This window comes from Triturus cristatus, chromosome 4_1, assembly GCF_964204655.1.
Source record: "Triturus cristatus chromosome 4_1, aTriCri1.1, whole genome shotgun sequence".
Classification (NCBI taxonomy): Eukaryota; Metazoa; Chordata; class Amphibia; order Caudata; family Salamandridae; genus Triturus; species Triturus cristatus.
In genome coordinates, this window is record NC_140585.1 from 68,996,075 (window position 1) to 69,016,970 (window position 20,896).

The following is a 20,896-nucleotide window of genomic DNA, read 5'->3' on the forward strand; positions in this document are numbered from 1 at the left end:
GGGTGTAGTGTATTGTCCAATTAGTTAACCAAGGGTTGAGTGCACAGATTGCCCTGTGTCAGGGAGGGGTGTATGGTATTGTCCCATTAGTTGACTGAGGTTTGAGTGCACAGATTGCCCTGTGTCTTGGAGGTGTGTAGTGTATTGTCTCATTAGTTGGCTGAGGGTTGAGTGCACAGATTGCCCTGTATTTGGAGGGGTGTAGTGTATTGTACCATTAGTTGACTGAGGTTTGAGTGCACGGATTGCCCTGTGTCTTGGAGGGGTGTAGTGTATTTTCCCATTAGTTGACTGAGGGTTGAGTTCACAGATTGCCCTGTGTCTTGGAGGGGTGTAGTGTATTGTCCCATTAGTTGACTGAGGGTTGAGTGCACAGATTGCCCTGTGTCTGGGAGGGGTGTAGTGTATTGTCCCTTTAGTTGACTGAGGGTTGAGTGCACAGATTGCCCTGTGTTTTGGAGGGGTGTAGTGTATTGTCCCATTAGTTGACTGAGGGTTGAGTGCACAGGTTGCCCTGTGTCTGGGAGGGTATAGTGTATTGTCCCATTAGTTGGCTGAGGGTTGAGTGCACAGATTGCCCTGTGTTTGGAGAGGTGTAGTGTATTGTCCCATTAGTTGACTAAGGGTTGAGTGCACAGATTGCCCTGTGTCAGGGAGGGGTGTAGTGTATTGCCCCATTAGTTGACTGAGGGTTGAGTGCACAGATTGCCTGTGTCTGGGAGGGGTGTAGTGTACTGTCCCATTAGTTGACTGAGGGTTCAGGGCACAAATTGCCCCATGCAGGGCTGAGTGCTGAATCTGGTCCCATCAGTGGTGTGGGAGAATAATTAAAGGAAATGTCGTATGACAGAGATCAGTGCAGGATATTTAATGCACAGAATGCCCTAAAGCAGGGGTGAGTGTTCTTCGATAGGGTGAGTTCGAAAGGGTAGAATTCATGGATCGCAGTATTACATGGATATTACAGTTGTGCCCTAGTACAGGGTCAATGCAGTGATTTATGTTTCATGGAGTGCCCTATGACAGGGTGAGTGCCGAAGGGTAGAATGCATTGAGTGTTCTAAGCAGGGTAAGTGCAAAGCAATATGGCACATAAGTCCTAATTTAGGGATGAGTGCAGTGTATATGGTTGCACTAGGTTGGTGGGAGTTGGATTGCATGGAATGCCACATCTCAGGGATGAGTGCAGTGTAGATGGTTGCACTAGGTTGGTGGGAGTTGGATTGCATGGAATGCCACATCTCAGGGATGAGTGCAGTGTATATGGTTGCACTAGGTTGGTGGGAGTTGGATTGCATGGAATGCCACATCTCAGGGGATGAGTGCAGTGTATATGGTTGCACTAGGTTGGTGGGAGTTGGATTGCATGGAATGCCACATCTCAGGGATGAGTGCAGTGTATGGTCCTACAAGTGGTGTGGGACTTGAAGTGCACAGGGTGCTGTATGACAGTGAGTGATCAGTGCAAAGGTGTTGAATGCACATAGTGACCTTTGAGAAGGTGACCGCCCTGGTGCGTTGCACAGAAAGCCTACAACAGGGATGAGTGCAGCCAGCATGAAGTTTCATCTTGCACTGGTTGGGGCTAATGCTGTCTGTAGTGTGTTGTGTTGGTGTTAAGGGAGGTTGTTTTGGGTCGTGACTAGAGTGTTTAACACTCTTACTAAACAAAATGTTCAGACACATGTGTAGGTAGCTGGCTCTGTATATACTTACCAAAGTAATGTACAGTGTGCACAGAGTGCAGTGGCTCCCCAGAGGATTTACAGAGGCAAAAGTAGATAACACAGCACTCTCTTTGCTGGTAGTGTGGTTGAGCAGTTAGGCTTATCAGGAGGCTGTGTTACGCATTTGTCGTACACACTCAGGCAAGAAATGAGTACACACTCTCAAAGACTGAATCCAAGACCAATTGTATTGTATAAAAATATTACTTTGTAACTTTTATTTCTAGAACCTAAAGAAACTCAGTTGCAGGTACCAGTTTTAGAATAGCAATACTTTTCAGGTACAATGGAATTTGTTTACAAAGGCAGTAAAATACTTTTTCAGTTTTACTGAAAATACTTTGTGGTGTCAATCAATAAGAGCAGTGACTTATCAATGTGAAAGAGAGACAGTGCAAATAGCAAGAAATGCAATGCATCCCTATGGGAGAAAAACAGTTATGTACATTTTCAGATAAGTACTAGACTTACACATCCAGTCTTCGGGGGTTTAGACCAACACTGGGCAAGGGTCAGATCAAGGTTGGTGCTGCACCACCAGCGGCACTGGGGCGGCCGGGTGCAGAGGACACTGAGTCCAAACTTAGTCAAAAGAGACTGGGGGGTGATGGTTGCAGGTAGGTAGGTACCTGGGGTTTAACGGCACTGGCCCCGGGGGTTTTCAAACAAGCACAGTGGGAGTCCAAAAGGCAGCACCAACCATTCACCACCAGCAGCACAGGGGCGGCCAGGTGCACGACGCAAATCAACGTTGGGCGCCCAATGCAAGTAAATGGGAATTCCGGTCGCATAAAGAGGCTGCAGGCTTGGACCAGGAGGCTGGACAAAGTTGACCAACAAATGGGCAGGTAAGTACAGGTGTCAGTGGATGCCTGGACACCGTCTGCAGGGCTCTCCAAAGTCGGGAACAGAGGATGCAGGGGTACCTTTGGAGATCGGAACTTCTTTACCGGAGCCGGTCGCGGTCAGTTAGGCCCTACATGGTGAGGCTGCAGGCGTCTTTGTGGAGTTCAAGAGAGGTCATCCACCAATGGTTTCGAGGTCAGGATTGCTGGGGAGACTTCACTGGACAGGTAAGCCCTCAGTCTTGGGCCTTAGGCATCAGGTGCTGAGTGGGTACGAGTCGCGGCTCTGGCTGTATACGGAGTCCTTGGAGTGTTTTTTCTTCTGGACATGTCCACTGTCCTTGGGAGATCTGGTCTTTGTTAAAGAGCAGGCAGTCTTTCTCGAGTTTCTGTAAGTCTCTGGCTGCAGGACAGGCGTAGTCTTCTTTGCAGGGTCTTTAAGCTGGAGAAAGGCCAGTAAAGCTGGGGCCAAATCAGTAGTCGTCTTCAGGCTTGGCTGCACGACATCTTCTTCGTCCTTCTTCTTCTTAGGTAGCAGGAATCGGAGCATCAAGATTCAGTGGTGCACCTAAATACTGAATTTAGGGGCATTACAGGTCCTGGCAGGTAGCAGCCAATGGGATAATTACCTTTAGGGTGACTACACCCTTTGTATGTCCCCTCTCTTTGGGGAGAGGGCACCCCCTAACCTGATTGGCTAAAATCCTTCCATCCAATGGAGGATTTTCAAAGGAGGGGGTCACTTCAGCTGAGGACATCTTACGGGTGGTCCGGGCTGAGAGGGGACATACCTCTCCTGACTACTAATTTTCCCACCGACCACCAAAGGTGGGGTTTGGTCAGGGGGAATGCTTCTCAACTAACTGGAGAGGCCCAGGCTAGCATAACAAAGGCAGGAGGCCTTTGAATTCCCGCCCTGAATGCTGTCCATGCTTGGGGATAGGTTTGAAGCATCTCCACCCCAAGCAGGATTTGTTCCTGACTCACAAGGGCTCCCACCTCAGGGGGCAGAAACATGTCTGAGTGTGGCAGGCTGATGTAGACTAGTCAGCTGTACACTAGAGATTTAGTTGTTTTTCAGGGGACTTACAATGTCTAAGAATAGACCTAGACACTGTAGGGGCTTATTGCTCATGCAGCTATGCCCTCACCTCTGGTATAGTGCAGCTTGCTTATGGTTGTGAGGCCTGCTTGAAGGGTTACTTACCTATGCCACAGGCAGTGTCTGTGGGCATGGCAGACAGGGGTGTGTGCCATGTCGTCACTTAAGTTTTACCTGCACCAAAACAAACTGTCTCTGAGAGTGGCACAATACATGCTGCAGCCCTTATAGACCCACTCTGGTCACAAGGCCCTTGATACCAGTGTTACCTTTTACAAGGGACTTATATGTGGGCCAGAGGTGTGTCAATTGTGGAAACCAAGGTACAATTTTGGGAAAGAACAAAGGCACCGGGGACATTATCAGCAGGGAGACAGCGCACATTCAGTCAAAGTTGATCAGAAATCAGGCAAAAAGTGGGGTGGTAACCATGCACAAAGGGAACCTTTCCTACAACATGTCTCAGGTTTGCAGTCATTCTGAAGGCGGGTGATATGTTGGGTTCTGCTTCTACATGTTTCTGCTCATGCATTGTAAAGAAGGGATCTGTGTTGGGATCTGCTCCTTCTATGCCCTTCACAGCCTGCCCCTGCCCTGCCTGGAATGTTACTTTTATGTGGAATATCTGATAGAAACATCTAGCTGCAGATTCCTCACCTTTGAAATACCGAGGCATCAGACTGGATCTGGAAGGTTTTTCTTCAAGCAATACCCCTGCGCACTGGTAGGTGGTGTCTGTCGGCTCCCCGTGACGTTGTCAGCGTTGTCTGTGGCGTAGTGATGTCCATGTCACCTATATAGGCACCACCTCAGTGCACTGATGGCCGTTCTTTTCTGTACGTGCCAGTTAAGCTCTGATCCATGAAGAGAGCTACCCTCTGTCACTTTTTGATAGGACTTTTTGATGTTATGTCAAACCCTTTCTGGTGTGTAGGTTTTTTACTATATGTCCAGAAAGACTTCTGGGTTCAAATGTGAGGTGCCTGTCACCGCGCCCAGTCAGTGACAGACACACACCTGGTTTGCCTGTGGTGCCTGGAACACGAGCACAACTCGAAGTCGTGCTCCGACTGTCGGGCCATGGCTTCGAATGCTTTGAGCTCCCCCATAGCTACTTGCGGCCTGGCAGTTGGCACCACGTTGCACGACTACTCGGAGATCTTGTTCGCGGTCCCGGTTGAGAGGAAGGTCCAGGCACTGCTCCGGGAGTCTCAAGTACTTTTCGTCCCACTCCAAATCCTCGGGACATTCAGGTAAGAGGCAAAAAAAGCATGATTTGACTTATCGCCATCCATTAGCTGACGCGATAGAGGAGCCTCGGCGTTCTAGGCCTTGTTCTTCATAAGCTGTACCTGGGTCGGATGCGTGCCACCATGATTTTCTAGGAATCAGAGTGACCCGCAGCCAACTTTCAGAATTTTATGATGCCATGTGCCTCATTTTTGTCTGGCCTAACACCACCGGTGCAACTTCAGGCTTCGCAGGATGAGAGGGGGCTACATCTGGTTCCGTGCCTGCAGCTCCAACACTGGCACCGATGACCCTCCCCATGGATCCGGCAGTGGTTCTGGATCGACACAGGTCATGCCATTGCAACCTTCCCCGGACTCAGTCCCGACACCGAGGCTCCCGATGCCACTTGCGCCCACCAGCGGCACCAGCCCCATTCTAATTCCTGACAACCCCGGGTGGGATCACCATCTCCCGATGCCGGTTCTGGCGCCGACAGGACCTCCAGGTCCTAGGTCCTTACCTAAGCCTTATTCTGAACGGCTAGGAATGGAAGAAGATTGGGAGAGGTCGCTGTACCCTTTGAAGACGAGCCTCATCAGGAAATTGACTGGTATGCAGAATTGGGTGAGGCAGCGGACTGGGTACCTCTCCAGATTTTGGACTGCTTTCTCCATCTATTGTGACTACCGAAGAGGGAGTGTCATATGCTATGGTGGTGTGAAGGTGAGCTGAGGTTCTAGACCTTCATCTCCCTTCAGGGGCAGCCAAGAATAATATCTTGACAGAGGTTCTACAGCCTGGTGACTCCACTTTGGAACCATTGCTGCCCTTTTATGAGGCCCTTACAGACGTCTTACTGGGAACCTGTCCCTAGCCCAGCACAGGGGCTCCTGTAAATAGGACAATTGCCCGCTGCCACTGCCCTGCTCCGGGCGACCCAAACTTCTTCACTACCCACCCTACCCCAGAGAGCTTGGTACTCTAAGCTTCTACCGCCCATGGCGCATTTTCCTTACACTCCCCTTGACAGGGAATCCAAGAGCCTGGATAGTTGGAGCAAGAACATTTTTCTGCCAGCCTTGCATTGTTGTCAGTGAACATGTGTGCTTATTGAGCCATTATTCCCACTCCCTGTGGAAAACGGTTGTGCAAGTGCTGTTACAGGTCCCAGAGGAGGCCCTGGTCATCCTCTTCCAAGCAGTATCAGACAGGAGCGATACAGCAAAGTTTGACATTCTTTGTGGTCTTGACACAACCGTTTCGCTGGATAGAGTGATTTTATCAATGTTGGCTGTTCGACCCCACATCTGTCTTCTCTGAGGATGTCCAGGCCTCATGAGCCCTGCTTGCTTCTAAAAATAAAACATAAGTATATCTTTTTTATACTAAACCAATTGGTCTGGATTCTGTCTCTATGAGTGTGTGCCATCAGTCTTGAGTGAGTGAATAAAATAAATGCTCAAAACACCCTCTGGATAAGCCTAACTGCTCACCCACACTACCACAAAGAGAGCTCCTTGGACTCTGTGCACACTATGGTGCCGATCACGATCCGGTAAAAACCGGGTACGAACCGTCGGTCGGAGCGTATTCTCCGTCCGACTCATACCCGGTCGGATAACATTACAAACATGGAATTAAGATTCGCACGGAAACACCATTTCCGTACGAATCGTAAAAAACACCGACCGACGAAAACATGCATACGAATGTGATCCGGGAATGCTGCGACATGACGTCGGGACACTTCCAGGCAGCGTTTCACGACCCAGGAAGTACGATTCGAACCGACAGCAGTCCGGACGGCAATATTTTCACGGCACCCAAAAAGTGCCGGAAAGCGAAGTACGGCGCGAAACGACCAGAGTAGGTGGCCCGGTAAGCGCCGTACCCCCCCCAGCCCCCGTACATTCGAGTCGACCCCACCCAGCCCCCGTACGTTCGAGTCGACCCCCCCCAGCCCCCGTATGTACATGTCGAACCCCCCGTGTATGTACACCCGTGTACGTACGCGCTGGGGGTACGCACCGTACATACACGGGTGGGGGTACGACTCGAATGTACACGGGTGTACATACACGGGGGGGTTCGACACATACAATTCGACACGTACTCGGGTGTACATACACGGGGGGGTTTGACACGTACATACGGGGGCTGGGGGGGGTCGACTTGAACGTACGGGGGCTGGGGGGGGTCGACTCGAATGTACGGGGGCTGGGGGGGTCGACTTGAACGTACGGGGGCTGGGGGGGGACGACTCAAATGTACGGGGGCTGGGGGGGGGTTCGGCGCGTACCGGGCACCTGTTTGGACGTCTCCATGGTTGCTATAGGAGTTCGGTGCGGACGGTCTTTTATCCATACGGTTGTACAATCGGACGCCCGGGACGGATCGTACTTGCACGGTCGGACTTCGCTTTTCACGTTTGTACGGTAAATCGTCCGAGGACGTGTCGGACACTTTTTCCGACCCGAGGACGTGTGGGGAATAATTCCCAATGCGATTCGTATGGACTTTTTCCCATGCGAATCGTACTTGCCAGTTTGTACGGCACTTGTACGATTCGTACGGTAAAAAGACCGGATACGAGTCGTATGGGAATTTTTTTTACCGGATCGTAATCGGCACCTATACCTTGCTTTGGTATAGTATATACAGAGGCAGTTTCCTACAAGGAGGTGTAGCAGCTGAAATTGCAGTGGGTGCAGGTGAAAGGTCCTACCATGGTGCAGGGAGATGCGCGGTAGCCTTGTGAAGACCAGTGCGTGGTGTTGAGGCCATGAAGGATGGCGGCAGAGTAGAGGTGGAATTCGTTGGCTCAGTGTCTTCAGTAGCTGTGATGGTGGTCTTGGTCAATTGGTGTGGGGGCCAGGGTTCCTGGCACTGGGCACAGTCCAGGCATGGGCGGGCACAGACAGGCTAGCCTTTGGGCTGCCTTCGGTGTGCCAGCAGCACGGGTGCACAGCAGCCTGCATTAAGTAGGTCCTAGGGTGGGCCGGGGCTTCGGCAGAGGTGGGAGAGCAGGAAACCCTGCAGTGGCAGCAACAAGCTGCCAAGAGCGAGAGAATGGCAGAGAGAAGCTGGTGGTAGCAACAGGAGCAGGCAACTAGCAAGCAGGTGCCCACGTACCTTCTCAGCACGGTTCTTATCAATGCGGTTGTGCCACGGCCTGCATTGAATAGGTCATTGGGTGGGTGGGTCTTTTGCAAATGGGGGACGGGAAAGCAGGAAACCTGGCATGGGCGCTGAAACCAGGCAGCAACAAGCTGCCAAGTGCGAGAGAAAGGCAGAGAGACGCTGACGCTGGGAACAGGAGCAGGCAACTAGCAGGCAGGAGCCCAGGTGCCTTCTCAGTCTATTGATGGAAGCTTTGAGCAAGCAGAGGCCGTGGAGACGGGCATGTTGTTATATTGATTAGTGTAGCGCACTAACCACCTGAGAGTGTATCAAGGCGCTTGGGCAGGTGTGTAGGTTTGTGGTCCCCATGGTGCATCTGTGGGGGGACCACAAATGGGGGGGTTGAGGAGCCATGGGTTGAGGTAGGGAGACACACAGTAGTGCAGAGGCGTGCAGAGCCCAAGGGATTGGGAGGCTGGGGAGCCAGGGAGCTGGGGCACAGAGCTCTGGTAAGGGGTGGCAGGTGGGAATAGAGAGGCAGTCGTATGCATGGGGGCAGGGCCCAAGGGGTTGGGAGGCAGGGAGCTGGGGCACAGAGCTCTAGTAAGGGGTGGCAGGTGGGGAGAGAGGCAGCCATGTGTAGGGATGCAGGACCCGAGGGACTGGGAGGCTGGGGAGACAGGGAGCGAGTGGTGTGGGGAGGGGGTGGCAGGTGACAGGTGGGAATAGAGAGGCAGTCGTATGCATGGGGGCAGGGCCCAAGGGGTTGGGAGGCAGGGAGCTGGGGCACAGAGCTCTAGTAAGGGGTGGCAGGTGGGGAGAGAGGCAGCCGTGTGTAGGGATGCAGGACCCGAGGGACTGGGAGGCTGGGGAGACAGGGAGCGAGTGGTGTGGGGAGAGGGTGGCAGGTGACAGGTGGGAATAGAGAGGCAGTCGTATGCAGGGGGGCAGGGCCCAAGGGGTTGGGAGGCAGGGAGCCAGGGAGCTGGGGCACAGAGCTCTGGTAATGGGCGGTAGGTGGGGAGAGAGGCAGCCGTGTGCAGGGGATGCAGGGCCCAAGGGGTTGGGAGGCTGGGGAGCCAGAGAGCTGGGGCACAGAGCTCTGGTAAGGGGCGGTAGGTGGGGAGAGAGGCAGCCGTGTGCAGGGGATGCAGGGCCCAAGGGTTTGGGAGGCTGGGGAGCCAGGGAGCTGGGGCACAGAGCTCTGGTAAGGGGCGGTAGGTGGGAAGAGAGGCAGCCCTGTGCAGGGGATGCAGGGCCCAAGGGTTTGGGAGGCTGGGGAGCCAGGGAGCTGGGGCACAGAGCTCTGGTAAGGGGCGGTAGGTGGGGAGAGAGGCAGCCGTGTGTAGGGATGCAGGACCCGAGGGACTGGGAGGCTGGGGAGACAGGGAGCGAGTGGTGTGGGGAGGGGGTGGCAGGTGACAGGTGGGAATAGAGAGGCAGTCGTATGCATGGGGGCAGGGCCCAAGGGGTTGGGGGGCAGGGAGCTGGGGCACAGAGCTCTAGTAAGGGGTGGCAGGTGGGGAGAGAGGCAGCCGTGTTTAGGGATGCAGGACCCGAGGGACTGGGAGGCTGGGGAGACAGGGAGCGAGTGGTGTGGGGAGGGGGTGGCAGGTGACAGGTGGGAATAGAGAGGCAGTCGTATGCATGGGGGCAGGGCCCAAGGGGTTGGGAGGCTGGGGAGCCAGGGAGCTGGGGCACAGAGCTCTGGTAAGGGGCGGTAGGTGGGAAGAGAGGCAGCCCTGTGCAGGGGATGCAGGGCCCAAGGGTTTGGGAGGCTGGGGAGCCAGGGAGCTGGGGCACAGAGCTCTGGTAAGGGACGGTAGGTGGGGAGAGAGGCAGCCGTGTGTAGGGGATGCAGGGTCCGAGGGACTGGGAGGCTGGGGAACAGGGAGCGAGTGATGTGGGGAGGGGTTGGCAGGTGGGAATAGAGAGGCAGTCGTATGCATGGGGGCAGGGCCCAAGGGGTTGGGAGGCAGGGAGCTGGGGCACAGAGCTCTAGTAAGGGGTGGCAGGTGGGGAGAGAGGCAGCCGTGTGTAGGGATGCAGGACCCGAGGGACTGGGAGGCTGGGGAGACAGGGAGCGAGTGGTGTGGGGAGGGGGTGGCAGGTGACAGGTGGGAATAGAGAGGCAGTCGTATGCATGGGGGCAGGGCCCAAGGGGTTGGGAGGCTGGGGAGCCAGGGAGCTGGGGCACAGAGCTCTGGTAAGGGGCGGTAGGTGGGAAGAGAGGCAGCCCTGTGCAGGGGATGCAGGGCCCAAGGGTTTGGGAGGCTGGGGAGCCAGGGAGCTGGGGCACAGAGCTCTGGTAAGGGGCGGTAGGTGGGGAGAGAGGCAGCCGTGTGTAGGGGATGCAGGGTCTGAGGGACTGGGAGGCTGGGGAACAGGGAGCGAGTGATGTGGGGAGGGGTTGGCAGGTGGGAATAGAGAGGCAGTCGTATGCATGGGGGCAGGGCCCAAGGGGTTGGGAGGCAGGGAGCTGGGGCACAGAGCTCTGGTAAGGGGCGGTAGGTGGGGAGAGAGGCAGCCGTGTGTAGGGGATGCAGGACCCGAGGGATTGGGAGGCTGGGGAGCCAGGGAGCTGGGGCACAGAGCTCTGGTAAGGGGCGGTAGGTGGGGAGAGAGGCAGCCGTGGGTAGGGGATGCAGGGCCCAAGGGATTGGGAGGCAGGGGAACCAGGGAGCTCTTGGTAGCACAGCCCCCTGGCTTGAGAGGGCGCTGCAGAGTGAGAGGATCCTGCAGCGCGTGCTGGGGGTGTAACATGAGCCTCGGTGCAGCCTCTGCACCCCTAGAGGCCCTGGCTGCAGGGCGTGCTGGGGGTGTAACATAAGCCTCAGTGCAGCCTCTGCACCCCTAGAGGCCCTGGCTGCAGGGCGTGCTGGGGGTGTAACATGAGCCTCGGTGCAGCCTCTGCACCCCTAGAGGCCCTGGCTGCAGGGCGTGCTAGGGGTGTAACATGAGCCTCGGAGCAGCCTCTGCACCCCTAGAGGCCCTGGCTGCAGGGCGTGCTGGGGGTGTAACATGAGCCTCGGTGCAGCCTCTGCACCCCTAGAGGCCCTGGCTGCAGGGCGTGCTGGGGGTGTAACATGAGCCTCGGTGCAGCCTCTGCACCCCTAGAGGCCCTGGCTGCAGGGCGTGCTGGGGGTGTAACATGAGCCTCGGTGCAGCCTCTGCACCCCTAGAGGCCCTGGCTGCAGGGCGTGCTGGGGGTGTAACATGAGCCTCAGTGCAGCCTCTGCACCCCTAGAGGCCCTGGCTGCAGGGCTGCATACCAGCATGCAATTGCAAGAGGTAGGTAAATGGGGAAACCCTAGACTTTGTGAGGCACTGGGCTATCATAAACGCTGCTGAATGCCCAGTGGGCCGATCTATTTTTTTAGTGTCTCATATGACCTTTGTGTGAATGTTTATTACTAACCTGACCTTTAACCCTCTGTGTCTTACCTGGGTGGCAGGTGGTGGATGCAGTCATGGAGCAGACAAGCAGTGGAGGTTTCTGCAGCAACGACGGAATGATGCAGATGTCACTGCCTTCGCTGCCCTTCGGAGGAATTGGTATGGCGGATAAGTGTTGTTGCTTGAGCGTCGCGGTGCATGCACGCGGTGCATGTGTACATGCCTGCACACACGTGGCCTTTACCTGCTTTATGTCCCTTTCTGAGCACCCTGTTCCAGCCTGGTTGGGTGTGAGCCTCTGGTAGGAGAAAGCTAGATACAGAGCAGGATTTCAGTGTGTGCTTCAGTTCTGGAATAATATGCTGATAATAATGTCAGAGGTGTCCTAGCTGCAGCCACTTCTAAGAATCCAGATCTCCTCAGAGAGTCCTGATAGGAAGCCAAGTCAAACATCACTAGCCAGGGCATAGCTAAGCTCAAGCAGGCATTGAATAAAACCCCACAACATGATGCGAGCAAAGAGGAAGGACTTGTGAAAGAAAAGGAGAGTGGGAGCACACTGCCTCACACCCCAGCACTCAAGTGCCCCCCAAAGCATCGTGGTAAATGCAGGGGTGTGGGAAATGATTCCCAAAGTCTTCTCAGTCTCTGTACTACTCACTGGGTGCATGTGCATCAACACAAGCTCATCAGCTCTGTAGCTGAAGGGAGCCTTTTCAAACGCAAGGAGGGTGGGAGGGAGCACACTGCTTCACCTCCCAGCACTCAATCTGTCCCAATGCATCATGGTAAATGCAGTGCATGATAACACTTACTTCAGTAGTAGTCTTTAATTCTTCACTCTTGTTGGTGCAGCTTGTGTTGTCTAACTCTGGACACGTGTTTGTGGATTCATTCCTTCATCAGTAGAGAGACTGTGAGCAGCATTGCCAGCACCCCCAAATGTAACGTGTTACTTTCTACTGAACAAGGGCAACAATCCTGAAACACATGTCTAGAGACACACAGCACTGGCTGCATCAACAATGATGAATACTAAAGACTTTCAAAATTTAACAAAGAGAGGGAGTGAAGAGGATTTCTGGTAGAACCTTCCTCCTATGTCAGACTACAAATAAACAAGGTGGTTCTACTCAATGTGATATAAAAATATATTTTTTGTGTATTTTATTATTTTAAATAGTGAATAAATAAATAAAGCAGTGCCTTACGTAATGTCAGATAAAGGCACTTGATGTTTTTTTAAAATACCCCTCACACACTATGAATTCCCATAGTGTCATGCTTCATCATGGGGGTCTTCCCGTCCCTCTACGTGCTTGGTAGAAGTTCCCCCCTTTCTCCGATGCAAGCTCATGAGATCGGATAATCATCCCCAATGAAGTATGTATATATTTTTTCGTTATGTAAAACAGGCTATGACGAGTTTATGAAATACAGCATAGATGACATTACGTATTTAGTTGCGAGCTCGCACAAGCTAATAGTTTACAAAGTAACTTTTCTTTTCTAGAACAGAGTCAGATGGCTATTATTTTTAACGAGGTGTTTAATGAAAGTAGGTGTATGAATGTGTGTGTGCTATCTTCTGGGAATGAAAGAACGAGTATATCTTGCACATTGCAAATTGGTCTCTGATAAACTGCTGGTGAAATAATACCCAGCATTTATCCATAGAAAAATATATCACGTTTCATGGCAAAGAAATTGGAATGATTACAAATGTGTAAACACGTGTAAATGAAAAGCCAGAATAACCGGTGTACTAAGAACCGTTGAAATAAAGAAAAATATATCACGATTTTCTTTTTCAGCTAGCAGAAAAATGCAGAGTATGAAGATGTGTTTATATGAACAACTCAAGGGTCGTTTTTCATTCATTTTTTTATATTTACAGATAACGAAGCAACGCTATTTCAATCAAGAAAGGTCAATGTACCTTTAAGAATTCCCCAATTTGGGAGGACTTAAAACTAATGAATAGGCATACTACCCTATCCATATATTTTGAGTGTAGTAGGGACATATATATTTTTTGGTCCTGATGAGTAAAGCAGTGGGGCCTGCTTACGAAACATGTTGACCCAGTAGGCAGTATCTAATTGGCATACACCCCCTACGCAACCCCAATTTTTAACATTCTCAGCTAGGGAATTTAATAAAGTTTGTTTTTTCCACTAGCTAGAGGATTTTTAATTTTTTGTATATTTCACTCACTAACCCTATCTCACTCACCACCACTTTACACATAGTTTTCTTCCTTCACCTAACAACAGTGCTCCCATATATTTATTGGTCGAAGCACGCCCCGCCCCGTAGAGGGACGGGAAGACTCCCATGATGAAGCATGACACTATGGGAATTCATAGTGTGTGAGGGGTATTTTAAAAAAACATCAAGTGCCTTTATCTGACATTACGTAAGGCACTGCTTTATTTATTTATTCACTATTTAAAATAATAAAATACACAAAAAATATATTTTTATACTAAAGACTTTCAACTGAAGTGAGGGCTATCATGGACTGCATTCACCAAGATGCATCTGAGTAGGAAGGTAGAATCCTTCTAGCATGGTTACCCCCACTTTTTGCCTGGTGTCAGTGTGTTTATGACTTAGTCTGACTGGGATCCTGCTAATCAGGACCCCAGTCCCTAGTAAGTACTTCTGTACATCCACAATTGGCTGCTGGTGTACCCTTGTAAGTCCCTAGTATATGGTACTAAGGTACCCAGGGCATAGGTGCACCAGGGGTCTCCCTTGGGCTGCAGCATGTATTGTGCCAACCATGGGAGTCCACTTAAACCCTGACTACAGGCCTGCGATTGCAGCCTGTGTGAGTAGGTGCGTGCACCTCTCTCAACAGATATAAGTTTCCTTATATCTGAGGTCACTGCACTTAAAACCTATAAGTCACCCCTTCAGTCCTGAGAGCAGGGTGCTTGGTTATAAGTGTGAGGGTGCCCCTGCATGAGCAGGACATCCCTACAAACTCCGTAGTCAATTCTCCAGGCTTTGTAAGTGCGGTCAGCCATTTTAATACATATAGTAGACATCTGACTGATGTCTAACTATATAGTGGCTGCACAGAACCCGGTCATGTTTGGTATCAAACATTTTGGAATCATACCCCAACTCTGAATCCAGTGTTAGAAGTAGGTCCCATGTACTGGCGGGCTCCCTTGGGGTACCCCCCTGTTCTACCGGTAACAGCCTTTCTGGGTCTGACAGCAAGCTACTGCTGCCGCTGACCACAGACATGATTCTGCCCTCCTGCTGCTAAGGCAATCTTGAGCAGGGGATGGTAGAACAATAGGTTTCCTGTCACAGGGAGGTGTGACTACCTTCGAAACAGGATTTAGAGTATTGGCCTGGGGTGGGGGCACTTGCCAGCGCTACCAGACTGCTTTGAAGGGCACATTCGGCTCCCTCCTTGCATTCTCCAGTTTGAGTCAGTTCAGAAGCCCTTGGCTCCAACTCTGGCAAAGGACATGAAAGTATCCTTCCTTCTGTCCAGCCCCTCCTCTTGGAGGGACCCCTGAGTTGTCCCAACCCCTGTCTTAGAGTATAAACGGGTTCAACTGTGGGTGGCTCTTCAGATTCGTCATGAGACAAGACTCAAGTTTGAAACCACATCACTCTTCAACCGTCTGAACACTTGGACTTCGCTAGACTTCGTTTGGAACCAAGACTGCACCAAGGAAGACTCCTGCTGCTCCTGGTCTGGCTGCTCTGCAAGTCTTCTTCGTTGTCTGTGTCTGGGCTCCTTCCAGGATCTTCAACAGACCTGTGGGCATCAAGGACACCCAAATTAATCTCCCTTGGAGTGCAGGAGTCACTCCCCTGCATCTGCATGCACTGCAACAAAGCTGACCGGCCTGCTGCTCCTGATGTCCCATGGACTTCAAAAGGCTCAGCAATGCAGATGGTGGTTCTGCAACTCCCCAAAGGCCTGGCGTGTCCTGTCTGTAATTTTGAGGCCAGTATCTCTCATCGGAACCACTGCAAACAAACCCCTGTGCATCGCTTCGACTTGCCGTTGCCAAGGCTCTGCACTTCAGAGATCTTCAGGCTACAAGAAGCTCCACCATCTCTTCCTGCCAAGTACCACATCCTCACCACATCCTCTGCACCATGGGCCTTCCTTCTTGATGAGGTGCTCAAGGTCCTCTTGCGACTCCTGTGCCTTCGGCCTGCGAGTCCTCCTGAGGATCTTCTCCTGCTTCAGTGGGCGACCCTGCTTGCTCTGTGCCTGCTCTGACTCTCCTGCTTGTGGGGAGTCCCTTGGGCTTTGCTAGTCCCAACTTTGCTCCTTCTTCATTCTCCATGCCAGTTGCAGCTACTACGGCTTGTTGGTGCTCCCGCCGGACACTTACCCCCTGGTCACTGACATCCGACCTGAAACAGACCGTGCACGGCTCCTGGTCTTCCACAGTGTCGCCTGGTCCTTACAGCTGCAGCAGCCATGTCACCGTCAACTCGTCTGAACCGTCTGACATCGGTGGGCATTGTTGTTCCCTGCCTCCTGGTTACTCCTGAGTGGCACAGACTCTGTCCTCTCTGCTTCTAGTTTTCTCACTTCCAGAATTCAACCTTGGATTCCACCAGACTTCTTCACCTTCTCCAGAGCCACTTTTCTCCAAGTCATCTACGGAGGTTTCCAACAACTCTTCACCCCATGCACCTGGCTTCCCTGGTGTAGGTAACCTGATCTCCAGGTCATCCACAGGTGGGGCTGCTGTCCAAACTTTTGTCCTCCAAAGAAATTCTTCGGGGTCCTCTGGGAAGGACCGTTCTGCAAAACTACAACCGCAACTTCTCTATTGACTTCCACTGCTATGTTCCTACTCTGCACACAGCCTCCATGGGGTTCCTGGCTGCTTATCTAAAGTGGTACCTGGCTCCTCTGGGTCTTTTGGTCCAAGTCCCGTCCTCTCCTGCAGTTCGCATTCCACTTTCTTAATATATGGTTTGGTCTTCCCCTGGAGATCACTGTATTTTGTGCTACTTACCTTATTGTATTTGAAGTATTATTGTGATTTTGTGTTGATATCTCCAGGTAGGAGATATACCAACGTGTTAGTGAGTGTTGTGTAATAAATAGAAGCATTTTTATATAGACACTGTGTGGTTCTTTTTCTTTTAACCTACACTACATGATTACACTTTTAAAACAAGCTGCTTAACACTCCTTCAAGATAAGCCTGAAGGCTGCTCTCCACAGCTACCACTTTGAGAGCTTTCTATGGTTATCAAAAACCGCTAAAATCACCATTAGGGATGCCTGGATTGGTGCAAGGTGTAGCACTTAAATAAGTGTGCACCACATACTAAGTCAGCCAATTTGGGCAAATTGGGTGCTGTTAAGCCAATCGGTGTACTCTCTCCTCCTTTTGGGACTTGTAAAAAAAAACAAGGTGTACCTAGGCATCTTGAAGGGTTAAGTTCTTCAACTACTCCTTGTAGCAGCGGAGGGGAGTAGTTGTAGTGCAAGGGGCAGGGAAGTTCTATGTTGTTGTTAGAATAAGATTGGTGGATGTTGTCAGGCTGTATTCTGAAATCTGCTCAGCATGGCCGGACTAGGAACCCAAATCAGCCCTGGCAATTTTGTCCGAACAACACCGGCGGGGAGGTGTCAAGTGTGAAGTGCTGCTGCTTTTGTTACTGGGAGCCACTGCAAAATTGGCCCCCAGTAACAAAACCGGCCCCCACTGCTTCAAAATCAGTCCCACCCATCCAGCCCCCTGGGGAAATGCCTGCGTCTCGATACAGCCAGTCCGGCCTTGCAGCTCAGACTCTTCAATATCAGCAGTGGATAGCATGAGATGTTTCCAGGTTTTCTGAGTGCACTGCTGAGTACAGAATGGTTGCTGCTTGGAGTGTGGTACTAATCAAAGCTTCCATCATAGACGCAAGCTTTGTGGGAGAGTTAAGAATCCGGTGCACATGTCTTTCATGGCAGTGCCCCTGCCCTGACTCCACAAGCTCCTCACCTCCCTCTCCTTCAGGGTTTACACAGTTCAGCTGTATATTCTAGACTGTGCCAACATGCTTTTTTTCTCTGTTGCTCTGCAGGGAACAGCGGCATGGGGAAGTACCATGGCAAGTTCTCCTTCGACACCTTCTCGCACCACCGTGGCGTGCTCCTGCGAGGCTTCGGAAGGGAGAACCTCAACGCCATCCGATACCCACCCTACACTGAGCGCAACCTGGGCCTCCTGAAATCCACTATTGGGGACAAGGGCAATGGAGCCTGCACCATCCTTTGAGCCCAAAGTCAAGACCTAGAAGAACTCAGTGGAGAGGGGAGCTGAAAAACAGGAAGGGACAGAGTCTCACTTCCACTGGTGTCTCCACAAACCACTCAATGGAATGTAGACCAAAGCCTTCCTTGTCTCTTACAAGCACACTCACCAAGGGACAAACTTAGAGATTACCATAGACCCCTGCCTTTAAAAGGTCAGTAGGGCTGAGGCGGAGTCAGTGGCATGTGGGGCTCTTGTCAATGACTGACATGTCCCCAGTCAAACCAGCTTTACATTGAAACCAACCCTCCCATATTCCACGTGTTGGCTTCTCGATCTCTGCTCAGCCCTCACTGCTCCTGCAGCCACCATTCCCAAGTGTTAAATGTGCCACTACAGTTACTATGTGCCTCATAAATCGCCTACGTGCTATTTTAAGTTCCTTTCCTGCAAGTATATTTTTCTGTACTATAGCCCTGTAATCATATGTTCCTTAACTTCTCTCTTGAGTCTATCAGCCTAAATGTTCCTTCTGAATTTATCACATACGTTCACACTGCTGCTAATTCAATAATCTCTCAATTCCTCACTTCTAAACTGTCTCTTCGGCCCCTCGTTCATTCAGGGCCGATTCACAAAGGTAAACTTACACCTGAAGTCTAAGTTTAGATCGGAGGTCTGAGGGGCTCATCTACACGCCCTGTGTGCCGCCGGAACGTGACATTCAGGTAGCGCACAGGGCTTACCCATATCTACAATGCCACGTAAAGCACCCTGCATGGCTTTTCACGGACATGTAGATATGGAGTGCGGCAATGCACTGCGTTGCCTCACACTGTGATAGAGAGACGTGCCATGGGCTTGCGGTGGGGGTTCCCAGGTAACACCCATGGCATTTGACACGTTCCCAGATTTACAACAAGCTCTAAACCTGGGAATGCGTCAAAAGCCAACGCATCCACAGGGGAGGCATAATGAGGAGAAATACCTTTATTTCTCCCTGTTTTTCCTCGTTCTATATGCACAAAAACAATCATCCCTACAACGCAGACACCCTGCACCATGCTGCAAGAGTGCCTGCGTTGGCGCAAGGTAGTCAATAAAGCACCAGCACAGGGAAAGAGGACAGGAATGGGGAGTATCTGATATATACGCCACATATCCACCTTTTTATTTTGGTTTAGGGCAGCACAGCAGGAAGGCTTGCGGTGCTGCCCTGCAGCAAATTATTGTAAATGAAGCCCTAAGTTTAGACCTGAAATCTAACTTTCGACTTCAGGTCTAAACTTAGACTTCGGGTCTAAACTAAGGGGCTGATTTACAAGCCCCGTGCGCCACTTTTGCGCCGCCGTTGCGTCACTTTTGTGATGCAGCGGCAGCGCAAAGCAAGCGCCATGCTGCACCAGATTTACAACGTGACGCATCTAGGGAGATGCGTCACGTTGTAAACCCCTGCGCCACATTAAACCTGCGTCAGGTTTAATGTATGCAGGGTGGGCGTTACGTCAAAAAAAGCCTCGGAAAAGTGACGGAGTGAAATCTACAAGATTTCACGCAGTCACTTACCCAACGCTGGTGCGTCAAATCCTTACGCCTGCTTCAAGCAGGCGTAAGGCGTGACGCACCATGTTAGGGATAGGGTAGGTTGGAACAGTGCTGAAGTTGCTTCACGCTTGCGACACAACTTCAGCACTGCGCCAACCTTACGCTGGCAGATGCGTCACGCATCTGTTTGTCCTTGCGCCACGATGCACCGCATTGTAAATGCGGTGCATCTGCGGTGGCGCAAGGGCAAACTTGCGTGACGCATCTTCCCTGGCGCATCCCTGCTGATTTGCAGGGATGCGCCAGGGAACATAAATCTGCCCCTTAGACTTTAGGTCTAACATTAGACTTCGGGTCTAAACTTAGACTTCAGGTCTAAACTTAAACTTCGGATCTAAGTTTATCTGTGCGAATCGTACACTCAGTTTAGGCCAATATCCACCCTGAGGTGAGGGACCTATGATTGTTCTAACCCCCAAGATTCATAAGTCACAACTAAAGCCTCAGCAGTGCCTCCTGCAAACCTTGACCACTTCCGCGTCACTCGGACTACACCCGAAAGTTTCAACTGTGAAAGTATTTCTGGCCTTTTCTAATATTTCGGAAACCTTGATCTATGCACAAAAATGACTCCAGGAGAGTATTCTCTTACTCAGCAAATGAGTTTTAAATTAGTTTTTTGTATTGTTCTTCATATTGCGTACGTTTGCTGTCTGATTGCGAGCACATGTGGCTCATTTTCTACTGTGTATGATTTACTTTTCACTATCCTGCTGTGCAAAAGCTGTTGGAATCAATGCCTGAAGCAAATAAGCACATAAAATAAAATTGTTTCCATTCATTGTTTGTCATTTTCTTTCTTGTTCATTCGTCTAGCGCCTTGAGGACCTAGACATAAGTGGAGCCTGTCCACAATGATCTAACGTGGCACATTAGTTTGTGAGCCTAGAACCCTGCTCCAAATATCAGAACGAATCTGGGTCAATCTGATTAGTCAACATAGCAGTGTATGTTGTACCTCCCAGGCCCTTGGTCCTCATCGTACCACCGTTTATGTCTGTGCTTTCCCTTGTAGAAACTGTTGCCTCCTCTTGTACTTAGATGAGGTTCATATCTGTGGCCTTGCAAATATTGTCAATATCAACACAAAAAGACCTGGTCTACAAGGCACCTCTCTTGAGGCTAAACATATAAGCGGAGGTAGGGATTCACAGCATTTATTTCCCATATACGCCTCTCTTTTCCATTACGAGGTAATAACCTCCCGCTTTATTGCCTTCAATTTTTAAATAAAAACCGTTTTTACAGATGGCAGTCACCACACTCTATTACCCCTGACCAACTTCCAGGAGTGTTAATGTGAAAGGTGCATAAAAATTGAACATCACAATCAGAAAAATAGTGAAAGGGCAAGATGACACCTCACGTGCGCACCACCAATCGAGCTCGCTGGTTGGTACTCACCAGCTGTGCCCACTTTTTTCATCATTGGTAGCCATCTTGCCTTGAAAAATAATAAGTGTAGTGTCCAAAACAAACAAAAATGGTGCTGAGAAAGATGTGAAGTGGATAAATCACATCCCGCAAATGCGACCATGTGCGACTAAAATTGAAATAAATTGCACTTTACTCGATACCTACTTTATTATTCACTGTGCACTTATTAAAATTAAAATTGGTTGC

At 51.1% G+C, this 20,896-nt stretch overlaps 1 pseudogene across 1 annotated transcript in view; it reads left to right on the plus strand.

Moving 5' to 3' along the window:
* LOC146839544 (aldehyde dehydrogenase family 3 member B1-like) overlaps nucleotides 1–20,054 on the plus strand; it is a 386,047-nt pseudogene extending 365,993 nt beyond the window's left edge. Inside the window, exons 9-10 of the transcript XR_014981105.1 lie at nucleotides 11,483–11,582; nucleotides 17,499–20,054. The product of XR_014981105.1 is annotated as an aldehyde dehydrogenase family 3 member B1-like (transcript). The remainder of the gene's footprint in view (nucleotides 1–11,482; nucleotides 11,583–17,498) is intronic.
* Nucleotides 20,055–20,896: the final 842 nt, after the last annotated feature.